At 42.6% G+C, this 12,696-nt stretch overlaps 1 protein-coding gene across 5 annotated transcripts in view; it reads left to right on the forward strand.

Annotated features, from left to right (window-relative positions):
* The window catches only part of ZBTB44 (zinc finger and BTB domain containing 44), a 115,546-nt gene that overhangs the window by 44,967 nt on the left and 57,883 nt on the right, over positions 1-12,696 (forward strand). For 4 of the 5 annotated variants that reach the window (XM_027877670.1, XM_027877673.1, XM_027877674.1 and 1 more), the window contains exon 1: positions 4,223-4,305. The gene's annotated coding sequence lies outside the window, so the exon portion shown is untranslated. Of the gene's footprint in view, positions 1-2,195; positions 2,280-2,887; positions 3,137-4,222; positions 4,306-12,696 lie in introns of those variants that run through there. The other variant, XM_027877671.1, reaches the window with a different exon arrangement.

Raw genomic sequence — 12,696 nt, forward strand, 5'->3', positions numbered from 1 at the left:
TATTAAACGCTTAATAAATACTTATAAATTGATATTCTTCTGGATTGAGACTCAAGGGAGGGGGTCTTGAGCAGTCAGTAACACATCACAAAACAGGAATTACTCAGATCAAGGAGCATAAAGAATGTGCTTAGAGAAATATATGATGGGGAAAAAAAGAAAGGTTGGTCACACAGCTCATCTTTTATTTTGTACATGCTGAGTCTGAGATACTGGCATGAAGATCTGATGCAAAGATTTGAGTCACCTGCCAATCTCTCTACTCACAGAGTTGGTCATTGAATTGATGAGACTACCAAGAGTAGAGTGATAAAAGAAAGCACTCAATATCACATAGGCACAAATCCTAGAGTTGAAAGGGACCTCGGTGTCCATCTAATCTAATCTAATATAAATGAAAGGAATCCCCATTGTAACACACCCAACAAGGAGCGGTCTTACATCTTCTTGAAGACCTCCAAGAACACAAAATCCACTGCCTTTTGGACGGCTCTAGACATCCATCTTTAACTGATCAGCTTTAATTTCCACCCCAGTGCTCCTGGTACAGCCCCCGAGGCCAAACAGAACACTTTAATGCCTCCTACACAGGGTAAGTCCTTTAAATACAGGAAGTAACTATCTTGTCCACCCTAGATCTTCTCCAGGCTAAACATCCCCTTTCCTTATGTGATGTGAACTCAAGGCCCTTTACCACCCTGGTGCTCCCTCCTGCTTATTCACTTGTGTCTTTATTTAATTGTGGCACCCAGGAACATAATACTCCAGATGAGGTCTGACAAGGATAGAATACAGAGAGGAACTTATCATCTCCTTATTCCTAGAAACTATGTTCCCCTTAATGCCACCCAAGATTATATTAACTATCTTGGTTGCTGCATCACACTGATGACTAGTACTCTGAGCTTCAGTGCACTGAAACCCTTAGGTTTGTTTTTTTTTGTTTTTTGTTTTTTCTAGAACTTCTATCTTACCATCTTATACTTGTGAAGTTTTTTTTTTGTCCAAGTGCATGGCTTTATATTTGTGCCTACAGAATTTCATCTTATTAGATTCAGCCCAAAGATATAGAATCAAGATCATTCTGGATCCTGACTGTCATTCCTTGTGTTCGTTAGCTATCCCTTCTAGCTTTGTGTTAAGCACTGGAGATACAAAAAGAGGCAAAAGGCATTTCCTACCCTCAAGGAGTTTACAATCTAATGGTGTCTTCTACATATTTGAAGTGCATACCATCTAAGTCTTTAAATTACTGATAAAAATATTAAATAGCACAGAGGTAAGCATAGATCCCTGGGATATTTCACTGGAGACCTTTGACCCAGGCAACTGAACTACTACTAACTACTCTTTTAGTCCTGACCATCCAACCGGTTCTGAATCCATAAGATTGTATATTTCTCTTCTTCTCCACAAGAACAATATAAGATACTTCATGAAAAGTTTTCCTACAATCTAGGTAAATTATATCACAGCACCTTCTAGTTTAGTCATTCTGTGGGAAAAGGAAGTGGTAAATATTAAGGACTGGTAAAAGTAGGCAACATTGCTGAGGCACACTTCCTCTTCCAAAGGAGGATTATTGAGAAGACAACAGATGGACAGGCTGTGATATTAAAAAGAACCAGAGGAAGTATCTCAGGTTGCTGAGATATCTTCTTTGGAGAATTTATGGGAAAAAATTGCCCAGGATAATAGGGATGTGGTTTGGGGTTGCTGGGAACCTCAAAATGTCAGGGTACAGGGCAGCATTCGCCTGGAATGAATTTACACACTCAAATCTTCTTCCAGTCAAGGGTAGTTTATTGTAAATGTCAATAGAAGTAAATGCCTACTGAACCTGTAACTTAACAGATGAGACTGATATTTATATACAAAAAGGACAGTGAAAGGATCTGGATGGGATTCAGCAGTGGTAAGTAGTCTGGGGTGGGCCAGATGCAATTGTGAAAGGACATCAAGTAAGCTAATTAGATGATCAAGATGGAAATAAAGAATGATCGATATTTGTTTGTAGTCTGGGGCAAGATAAGAACAACAATGAAAGAAATGTTAAGTAAGCTAATTAGGTGGTGGAAGTGAGCTGGGGTGGGCCAGTTGCCTGGGCCAGAGGCACCAGTGATCTGGGTTGCTGAAATGTATATGAAAATTCAGAGACTGGGTTGCTTTCAAAGATATGGTCTTATTCTTTTTAGGGGTCCAGGTCCCATTGCCCCATTAATAGTGGCTGGAAAGCTGCATGGAGAGGGAAGAAATCTGGGATCCACCAGACTGCCCAGGTAAATTTGCTAAATGCCTAGAGCAGTTAAGATCAGATGACCTGTGGGAGAATCAACCCAAATATTTTCAAGGTAAAGACACCAATTCACAGACACAAAGCCCTTTTGAGAAGCCAAACTCAGAGTAGGATGTAGACAGTACAGAAGAGCACCTGGGCCTCTCCCTGAACAATGGCAGCCAAAGATTTGTAGTTTAGGGAAAGAACACCAATCCCACCCCACTCTAAAACTAAGGTGTCCTTTCCAGTATCAGTTCAGGGGAAAGTTAAAACATGTTTAAAACAAATTTTTACTGTCATCTGATTTAAGTCGGGGGAAAAATGTTTATCTTCATTTCAAGGGAGCTATTAAACTAACTAGATTCAATTCAGTTTAACAAGCATTTATTGACAATCTGAGAGAGACAGACAGACAGACAGACAGAGAGAGAGAGAAAAGGAAGGTAGGAAGTCCCTACCCTTAATGAGCTTACAGAATAGTTTGTTTTTGTTTTTAATTCAAAGGCAGGCTCAGGGAATAAGTTCATAGGAGAATGGATGTGACCCTGGATCTGGAGGAGTGCAAACAAAAATTAAAGGTATAATTTCTCTTTTGTTATTTGGGAGCAGCACATCCTGCTAATTAACAGCAATGTCAAGCAAGAAAAAACGAAAGCTACGTTCGAGGAACTCAGGCAGCCCAGTACTGTAGACGTCTCTAGGACACCCCAGCAAAGTGCTAAGGCTTCCGGGCGTACTCCAGTGCAACCACCCTACCTCGAGACGCACTTGATATGCGAATAAGTGGATTGGGTCTTCAGACCACCAGAATCGTGCAGGGGCGCGGAAGACTACCGCGCTTGGCAGCTCCAAAGACCGGTAAGAAATATCTCTGTAGAAAATAGCTTCTTTTCGCTTGTAATGGAAAGTCAAGCTTGCATTTGGCCGCGGGAAATCCCTCCTTGGGACATCACAAAGTAAAAACCGGGTCTCCCTCCCGGTTGTGGGGCCAAGTTAGCGCATGTTTATGTGTGTAAATACATTCCCCGGGGTGCACATCAGTAAATACCTGGAAGCACACACACGTTCATCTACATAGAGCAATTGTAAGCGTGCTTCCCAGACGACTAAGCTGCGAGGTTCATTTCACGTGTTTGTCCCTATTTTACCAGTGAGGAGGCAGAGGCATGGAGAAGTTAACTAGCTTGCACAAGGTCATGCTAAAGTTAGCAAGCGTCAGAACCAGTCAGTCTAACTCCGGGCTCACGAGCCCAGTACTTGGCTGCTGAGAACAGGCGGGCAGCTCCACGCTCAAGCCGACTACAGACCAGCTTTCAGCCCCGGAGAGCGAGCGGACCCAAGAGTACGCCTGCGCGCTCCCTCCGCCCCGCCCTCCAGCGGGCTCCTCCCAACCCCTCCACTTCTACCACTCTTCCCCGGCCCAGTCTCCAGCGCAAGGCATTGTGGGACACAAACAAAGTGCCCCCAAACAGGCTGGAGTGAGCGGAGCAGCGACAGCGGCGGCGGCGCCCGGGCCCCGCACGCGCCGCGACCGCCTCCCCCCTCCCCCCAACCTCCCCCTCCCCCTCCCCTCATTCCCCCCCCCTTCCCCCTCCCCACCCCGCCGGGAGAACGCGAGCTGCCTACACGCTCCCCCAACCGCCAACCGCCCCCCAACGGCCGCCCGCGCGAGCGCGCCGCTCCCCTGCTCCCTCTCCCACCGCCCCTTGCTGCCGCCGCCGCCGCCGCCGTCGTGAGGGGGTGGCTCGCTCGCCGCCTTTCCGCCCACCTCCGAGACAGCTCGGCCGCCGCCGCCATGCCCGAGCCTCAGGCTCTCCACGGGCCTAGGCGCGGCGGCCCGAGATAGGGTCCCCTCCGCCGCCGCCCGGGGGAGGAGAGAGGGAGAGCGAGCCAACCGTGCGCTCCGCCCCCTCCCCCTGGGGCTGTCGCTGCCGCCGCCGCCGCCGCTTCCGTCGGGCGGGTAGGAGGAGGAGGTGGAGGACCAGGCCGCCGGGCCCCAGCACTGTCGTCGTCACCGTCTCCCACAGGTAACGGGGAGGCCGGGGGGAGGGGGCAGGGTAGCCGCAGCCCGAGCGGTGTAGGGGGGAGAGCGCGAGGACCCCACCACCGTCTCTCCGTCCCCCTCGAGGGACCAGGCAGCACCCCACCCCCTCGCGGGGCGCAGGAGGGAAGGAAACCCCATGCCCTCCCATCCCCGTCTGCCGGGCCGTCGCTGGGATTCCCACCCCCACCCCCATGACATCTAATCACGCATCGAGGTGAAGTCACGAGCCCTTTCCGTCCTGCAAAAATTCTCCCAATTTTTTTTTGTTTTTGGAGGTGGGGAGCATCCCATTCGTTTCCCTTTATAGCCAACATCTTTTTGGCATTGGGAGAGAAGGCGTCCCGTCTTACCTGGATCCGGGGGGACATGGACTGAAGGAGCTTCCCTCCCTTTTCCCTCTTTCTTACCTTTTTTTTTGGTGGTTCCTCAGCAGAGCAGAGGAACAGGATGGCACTTGTTAAAAACAAAAACAGAAAATGCCGAAAAGCCTTCTTCTGCTTTCCCCCTCTACTGAACGATCACAGGGTATCCGTTTTAATTTTAGTGCCGGGCCAGCTATCTAGAAGAAGCTACCTGAAAAAGTGAACGGCAGGTAGTTACGGTTAGAAACTGGTGAAAGAAAATTGAATCTGTGTGGAGGTCCCTCATGCTAGAGATAGATTTTAAGAAGTTGGTTAATTTTGTATTTTGTTTGTTGTGTGTGTGGAAATTAAAACAAGTAAACGATTTTATGCCCCTTTAGTCCTAAGTTGCTGTTAGAGTCAGGGAAGAATTCTATTCCACCTCCCCATGGTTTCTTAGTTTGTCATTCAGATGTTGGCTAACCACGTTCTAGCCACCCAACTTGATTTACACAGGAAATAAGTCTTATTAGTTTCTTCTTTGCAAACTTACTGCACTTATCCTAGAGTGTAGAATATAAGAAAGAGGTGTTTTCCGGGGGGTAGTTCTTGTTTATTATAGGTGGTTGTAAACTTTACAAACGAGGAAGCCGTTAAGGGCCACCCTCCTGAAGTCCCTTAGAGTTGAGACAGAGTAGAGATATATACTCTACCTTTTTTTTTTTAGATGAAGTATTCTGTACGTTTGCAGCTGTCTGTGCCTTCACTCATTTCTGTGGTATTTTTCACACATCTCAACTGCAGAAAGGTTTTTTCAGTGGATGGGGGTAGCTACTTTTATAGAGTAATAGGGAATTGCTTTTAAAAACTCTGCAATGGGCAGAGAGTGATCTCCCAGGGAGGTGGGGAAGAATGTAGATTTTACTAACTTTTGAAAATCAGAAGGTTTTTTTTTTAAATTTCATTAGGTTCAGAAAACTAGACATGCAAATTTAGTCTTCCAAGAAATATTTGTAGTGGTAAAGGTTTTGTGGATTTGTCTACTTATATCATATAAAACTGACAAATGTTTGTTCAGTACAAAAGAGTTGAGTTACATGATTGGTAAATACAGTACAGATGTTTTGATTGTTCAGAACTGAGAAGGAATTCATAAATATGTAGTTCCAGGTATTGCCTTGGATTTGGGTTTAAGAGGGAAATAAGCATTTATTAAGCACCTACTATGTGCCAAGCACTTTACAAATATTGTCTCATTTGATCTTCTCAACCTTGTGAGGTAGGTGCTTTATGTTCAAGGGAATAGAGGTTGACCAAAGCAAGCAAAGCCAGCTTAGGCAGTTCATCTGCCTTCAATTAGCTAGGTGCCAAGAGGCTAAAGGTGTGCCTGTATTCTCCCACTGCTGCTTTAGTTCCTTATATGATGGATGAGGTGCCACAACTTTTTTTGTTTCAGATCCAAAAGTTGCAGAGATAGGGTTGGAGAGAAGAAGCCAGTGAATTAAATACTTATAATTAATGATAGGAAAGCTATAGCAATGGTGGAGATTGTTGTCTACTAAGCTGTAGCTTAAACCCTATCATACCAGACTAAATACCCTAGTGTTGTGCCTTTCTTATGTGCTAGCCTGGAACTACATTTGTAATCATTATTAAGCAAAAGAACTACATTACCACTATCTGCCCATTATAGAATATTCTAATATGAAACTTTGAGGAGGTGCATTTTGCAAACCATAATTCAGATTTATCTTTGGCTTTCCTTGTCACCTGAGTTGTTTGGGAATTGAATGTTTATTTTAGAAGCTGACATACCAGTGCTTACCAAGCTAGGGCAGCTAGGTGGCACAGAGGATAGAGTGCTGGGACTGGAGTCAGGAAGAGTCATCTTCCTGAGTTCAAATCTGGTCTCAGACACTAGCTGTGTAATTGGCACCACTGAACAACAAAAAACAACAAACCAAGCCTATGGAGTCAAGTCTAGAATGTTATAAACATTCTTGTTACCAGCATTGTTTGTTTGTTTTTTCCTTAAAAACATATATCTATTTTGAAAGAAAAAAAAACTTGGAAATTTTGAAAATTTTGAACCATGTTTTAAATTACCTTTGTTGTTGTTTATTCCTTTTTTAGTCATGTCCCACTCTTTGTGGACCCCATTTGGGGTTTTCTTGGCAAAGATACTGGAGTAGTTTGCCATTTCCTTCTCCAGCTCATTTTAGAGATGAGGAAACTGAGGCAAACTGGTTGAGTGACTTGCCTGGGTTACATAGCTGATAAGTGTGTGAAGACAGATTTGTACTCAGGAAGATGAGTCTTCCTCCAGGCCCAGCACTCTATCCACTCCCGTGGCAACCAGCAGAGGGGGAAGCGGGAGGTGATGGCTTCTTCTTAGATAATTCTCAGTGGTTACCTAGAATGGGAAGATCAAACAAAATTTCAGACTTGTGACTTGTCACATCTGACTACTAAACTGGTTGAGAGCTAACTAATCTGCATGGAAATTCATTGGAAATTGGGGACATTTTGTAACAAGGTCACAGAAAGAAGAATGCACATTTGAATTTTTTTGAGACTTAATTTCTCTTATCCTTTATTTGGTTTCTGCCTTGTTATTAGGTAAAGCTGTTAACTGCCAAATGTGTGACGTGGCAAGTTTACTTGTATTGCATTCTTATTGAAAGCTAAGTCATGGGGCAGCTAGGTGTCTAAATGGATAGAATACTGACCCTGGAGTCAGGAGAACCCAGTTCAAATCCAGCCTCAAACATTTCCCAACTCTGTGATCCTAGGCAAGTCACTTAACCCTGATTGCTTCCAAAAGAAAAGAAAGCCAAGTCTTGTAGATTTATTTTACTAGTTGCAAAGTAATAAAAATTATTTTTCCATCATTTAGCACAAGAGTGGGGAACCTTTGGGCCTTGAGCCCACATGTATCCTGCTAGGTCCTAAAGTGCGACAGAATTATGAAGTTGGGATACAGTCAAAGGGCTGAACTTGAGGACGTAGAAGGCCACACTTCAGGACCTAGAGGGCCGCATATGGCCTCAAGGCCACAAGTTCCCCACCCCTGACTTAGCATATTAGAACTGAAAAGGCTCTTAGGTTAGTCCAGGCCTCTTCATTTTGCAGATGAAATTGAGGTCAAGAGAAGTTGAGTGATTTACCCAAGGTCACACAGACTGTGAACTCACATCATCTGACTAAATGCTGGGTGTCCCAAAAGTCTGACTTTTGTATCAGTTAATACTTGTTTGTTAGATGCTCAATGGTTAATGAGGTAGGAGCTTTAGGTGGAAGCTTGGTAAAATAGAGGACCTGGGATCAGAGTTAGCTCAGCTTCTTAATACTTGCCTAACCTTGGACTTGTCATTTAACTTTTCTGGGTTTCATTTCTTTATGTGTAAAATAAGGGGAACTGGATTAGATGATCTTGAGAGTACTTCCAACTCTCCTAAATCTGTGATCCTGATCCTTAGTTTGCAGAGTCAGATTTTGACTCAAGATAAGAAGAAACTTCCTAACAGAGTTATGGAAATGAAATGTGCTGCCTCTGGAAGTATCCTGGGGTCTCTAGAGTTCTTCACACAAAGACTGGATGAGGAGTTGCCAGGGATTGTTTTTTAGAGAAAATTCTTGTTAAAGGTATGGGGATGAGGGTGGGAAAGGGAGTCAGATCCATTGTCCTCTGAGGTTCCTTCCCATTCAGATTCTGTGATTATAGTTAAAGAAACTTGTGATTTGGAAACCTTATGTTCTTTTAAAAATTTCTCATAACTGTGGAAAAGTGGTATAGTTTTATGAAATACTGCAATAAAATTGGCTGTGCTCAAGCAAAACATGAATGGTAATAGATGTTAAATTGAATGGTTACCTGTCAGGAACATTGATAGAAGATACTCCTGCATTAAGTGTGTAAAGCAATACTCTTCCCAGATGAGGAAAAACTATTTTGCTTTTGAAATATTTTATTGATGCTTTTTCTCTTTTTACCTCATGTCACTTCCTACTTGCCCCTCCAATAGAACCCTCCTTTGTAACAATAATTGCAAATCATGCCACAAAAAATCTACACATTGGTTCTATTAGTAATCTCATTCCCACACTTCTAATCCACCACCTTTCTGCTGAAGCTTCAGACATACTTCACTGTGAATCCTCTAAAGTCATTGGATCCCAAACTTAAGATGGAAAGGACCATAGAGGTCATTCTAGTCCAGAACTCTCACTTCAGTGATGTGATTGATCCAAAGAGTTGCCTAGATCACACAGATATTAAGTAGCAGAGGCGAGATCTTTCTACTATGTGAAGCCACAAGCCACTGTGGTTTTTTTTTGTTTTGTTTTTTGCTGTTTTGTTACTGTGTAAATTGTTCTCATGGTCTTGTTTACTTTGATCTGCATCAGTTTCTCTAAATTCTTCATATTTGGCATTTATGGTGCAGTAATATTAAGGAACAATTTAGGCTGCTCATCCTGAAAGCCCTTAACTCAGAAAAACTTTGTGAAAGACTCTTCCAAAAGTCGTGGGCTGCTTCAAAAGATAATGGTATATTCTTTTTTTAATGATATCTTCAAACAGATTGGATGACCACTTGCCATTAGTAAATGAAATTTAATTTTTAGACATAAAATTGGATTAGATGACCTCATCACTCATAAGTTTTTTGTTTGCTTTTTGGTGAGACTGTCGGGGTTAAGTGACTTGCCCAGGGTCACACAGCTAGTAAGTGTCATGTGTCTGAGGCCGGATTTGAACTCAGGTCCTCCTGACTCCAAGGCCTGAGTTCTATCTACTGCCCCACCTGGCTACTCCTTTTTTTTTTTTTTTTCAATTACCTCCCAAGAAGGACCCTTTTTCCTGGGGGCAAGTGTAGCCTTATTCTTTATCTTAGTTTATAGAACAGATTTTCTTATTTGTCTCTGTGAAAGTTTTTTCCTCCCTTGGTTGAAAAAGTCTCTCACAGTGAGTGTTTCATTACAGAGAATGTCTGACCAATATATTCAAGTCTTATTTCCCATGTATCTTTCCTCTTCTCTGTTTGGTTTTAGTCTCAAGGGCCAAGCATTCAATGCACTCATATACATGAGTTTTGGCAAGTTTGCCTGTATCTATTGGAAACAGTTGATGGATACCCTGGGGGGAAGGGAAGGGAGAGAGAAGCTGCTTATTAAAATACTGACAGATACAAAAACAAAAAAAATAAAATTGCCACAACAAATAAAACATTGGAACTACCAAAAGATCTTTCTTGTTGGGAATTATTAATAACATTTTACAGCTTAACAAGAGACTACATTCATTTCTGTAACGCTGGAACTTTGGGGGGGGCACTCCCTCCTTGTATGTGATTATGATTGAACATTCATATGATCTACACTTTAGCTAACCAAGTACTATGCATCAAATTAAGTGCCCTTTCCCTTACCCTCTCACCCCAGTGATTTTCTGTTACAGTCTACCATTTTTAAAGTGCCGGCTATGTGCCAAGCACTATGCGGAGTTCAAGGGGCACAAAGACAAAATGTCCTTGCCTTTACAGGGTTTACATTCTAACAGGGAGAGATGTAAATCTGTAAACATGTATAGAATATATGCAAAATTAATACACAATAGTTTTGGGAGGAAAGGGACTAGGAGTTTTGGGGGATCTGGTAAGACTTCATGTGGAAGATGGTACTTGAACTCAGTTTTGAGGGAAACCAAATTCCAGAGGGTGGCAATGAGGAGAGAAAGCATTCTAGGCATGGAGGCAGGTGTGAGGCTGTGATGATAATAATAATAAGTAGTTTTTATAAAGTGCTTTAAGGTTCATGAAACACTTTTACATAGTTCTCATTTGATCCTCCCAATAATCCCGTGAGATAGAGTCTACTGATATCCCCATTTTACCGATGAGGAGAATGAGACTGCAAAGGTTAAATGATTTGCCCAGGTCATGCATTTACCAAAGTGTCTAAGGCAAGATCTGAACTCAGATCTTCACTCCAAGTGCAGCAGGCTATCTACTGTGACACCTACCTGCCTAGATGAGTACAGAGGGATTGAGAAGGGAGGTGGAGTGCTGTGTGTAAGGAAAAGCAAGTGTGCTAGGATGACTGGATAGAATAACATGTTGTTTGTTTGTTTTTTTTAATTGGAAAGGTAGGAAGGGGCTAGGTTAAGTGCCAGATGGGGGTTGATCCCATAAATAATATGGAGTCATTGGAATTTATTAAGTAGAAGAGATGGCATGGTCAGACCTGCACTTATGAAAAATCCCTGGTGACCTGTGCTTAGTGGAGATTCAAGGTCCAGAGACTAAATGGTCCAGCTGAGATGATTAGGACTTGAAGTAAGATAATAGCTATGTGATTAAAGAGGAGACAATATTGGGGAAATCTTGTGGAGAAAGAAATGAGATTTGGCAAAGATTGGAAATGTGGGGTAAGTGAGAATGAAGAACCTACGATCAATCAACAGGAAACCTGACCTCCTATATGTGAGGCACACTATGTTAGGCAATGGGAATACAAGTTCAAAAAATGAAACAATACTCAAAGTGAGTATAGGTCAGGAACCTGGGTGACTTGGAAGAATGGTGATACCCACAATAGAACTATAAGAGTTTGGAAGAGAGTTGGGACAAGACAAGTTCTGCCTAGCAATGTTGAATTTGAGATGCCTATATTACACATCTAGTTCAAAGTGTCCAGTGTTGGTGATCTGATACTGGACCAATTCAGGAGAAAGATTAGGACTGGATTTGTAAATCTGGAAGTCATCTACATAGAGATGATAATTGAATCAATGGAAGCCAATGAATTCATCAAGTGTGAGAGTGTTGAGAAGGTAGAGCTATGGAATATATCTGTATTGGGCATTTGTGACATGATACTTTAAGGATTGAGAAGGAGCAGTCAAGCAGGAAGAGTATCCAAAGAGTGTAGTATTTTGAAAATGTAGAGATGGGAGAGTTTCTAGGGTGAGAAGATGTTCAAACAGCATCAAATGCTTCTGGAGGTTCAAGGATGAGGATTGAGAAAAAGCCTTTGGAGAGAATAGTTTCAGTTAAGTGATGACTTTGGAAGCAAGTGAGGGGGGAATGCATTCAGAACTGTAAATTAAATTGAAATTTAAAAAAAAAAGTCAGGCAGTCCTTCATTGAACAATTTCTGCCCCATGTTACCCATTTAGAACTCAGAGAGGATCATTGGGCATAGAGAGTTCTCAAATATACTTCTAGTCAACTTCTATCCCTTTGGGGCTTCTAGTTAGTCATGTCTGGAAAAATTGGCTTCTCATTCGTCTGGTATTCTCTGACCAATCCACAACTTGTCTCTTCTTTCTCTATGGTGGTGGATTTTCTGGGGAATGTGTTCACACATTTTTTTTATTCCACCCTACCATCTCCCTTCTTTTACATTGTGTTTCTTTACCAGGTTACTGGGAACTTTTTCCATCTGGACTTTGATCTGAAATACATTTATTCCATTCCCCTACTCCTTTGGATGTTCCTTGCCCTTACCCTGGGCCCCACCACTGGTTGAAGTGTTCTGTCTTATCACCTTGTTCAGGTCATGGCTTTTTTGGTGTTTTTGGTATCTGTAAAGGTTGCCTCGCTGGTCTGTCCATTCTCTATTCCTTCTATTTGCAGAAGATGCAACTGTCTTGTGAATCCCTTTATCAATCACTTTGACAGTTATACCTTTGACAGGTCCCCACCCTTTAGGACCTCACAGATTTGCTACTATTTGATTAAATACTTAATATTGGTTTGGTCTTTTTTTAATACCTTCATTCCTTATTCTCCATGCCTAATTGTCTGGTTCTCCCTTAATATTACCGTGATTCCCACAAAACCTGGAGATAAATTTCACTATACTATTTTTCTCTTCAGAACTTCTCTTTGATGTGATCTTTCTCATGTCAGGCTTAGGACCTGTCATTCTTTTCTGGTTTAAAACTTGGTTATCCTTGTTGTTTCCCCAAGTACACTTTCTGTCCTGGGCGTACTTCCAGGACAGTACATTCAAATTATACCTTAGGGTTA

The sequence above is a fragment of the Vombatus ursinus genome, unplaced genomic scaffold (genome assembly GCF_900497805.2).
Source record: "Vombatus ursinus unplaced genomic scaffold, bare-nosed wombat genome assembly UNPS02014813.1, whole genome shotgun sequence".
Classification (NCBI taxonomy): domain Eukaryota; kingdom Metazoa; phylum Chordata; class Mammalia; order Diprotodontia; family Vombatidae; genus Vombatus; species Vombatus ursinus.